Raw genomic sequence first — 939 nt, forward strand, 5'->3', positions numbered from 1 at the left:
CAAACTTTTTTCCAAAAGGAATGTACTAGCTGGCATTCCCACCAGCAGTGCAGAAGTGTTCCTTTTTCTTCACATCTATGCCAAAATCTATAGTTTTGGGATTTTGTGATGTGGACTATTCTTACTGGAGTTAGATGATATCTCAATGTGGTTTTGGTTTGCATTTCTCTGATGATTAAAGATGATGAGAATTTTTTTCATGGGTCTGTAGACTGTGCTCCTGTCTTCTTCTTCTTCTTTTTTTTTAAATATGGAATGCTTCACAAATTTGCGTGTCATCCTTGCACAGGGGCCATGCTAATCTTCTCAGTATCATTCCAATTTTAGTATATGTGCTGCCAAAGCGAGCATGCGCCTATCTTCTTCAGAGAAGCTTCTGTTCAGGTCTTTTGCCCACAATGAAATGAGATCACTTGTTCCTTTCTTATTAATAAGTTTCAGTTCTCTGTGGATTCTGGTTATTAGACCTTTGTCAGAAATATAACCTACAAAAATTCTCTCCCATTCTGAGGGCTGTCTACTTGCTTTACTTACTGTGTTCTTGGCAGTGCAGAAGTCTTTTAGATTGATCAGATCCCAGTAATGTATTTTTGATGTTGCTTCAATTGCCCAGGGGATCCTCATAAAGGATTTTCCTAGGCCAATTTTTTCAAGTGTTTACTATGTACTCTCTCTAAGAATTTTTATAGTTTCATGTCTTAAATCCTTTAACCAGGGACAGTCAATTTTTGTTAGAGGAAGAAGGTGTCAGTCCAGTTTCAGTCTTCTACAAGTCACCAGCCAATCCACTCCATTTGTTAAATAGGAAATCTTTCTCCCAATTTGTATTTTTGATAGCCTTATCAAAGATCAAATGATGATAAGTGTCTGTGTTCATCTCTTGGTTTTGAATTCTGTACATCTACTTCTGTTTCTGTTTTCATACATCTACCTCTCTAT

At 36.8% G+C, this 939-nt stretch overlaps 1 non-coding gene across 1 annotated transcript; it reads right to left on the reverse strand.

Annotated features, from left to right (window-relative positions):
* Positions 1-244: 244 nt before the first annotated feature.
* LOC128569356 (U6 spliceosomal RNA) lies at positions 245-351 on the reverse strand. Its single transcript, XR_008375319.1, has one exon. It is a non-coding gene; the product is annotated as a U6 spliceosomal RNA (small nuclear RNA).
* Between the last annotated feature and the right edge of the window lie 588 nt (positions 352-939).

This window comes from Nycticebus coucang, chromosome 17 (assembly GCF_027406575.1).
Source record: "Nycticebus coucang isolate mNycCou1 chromosome 17, mNycCou1.pri, whole genome shotgun sequence".
In the NCBI taxonomy this organism is placed as follows: Eukaryota; Metazoa; Chordata; class Mammalia; order Primates; family Lorisidae; genus Nycticebus; species Nycticebus coucang.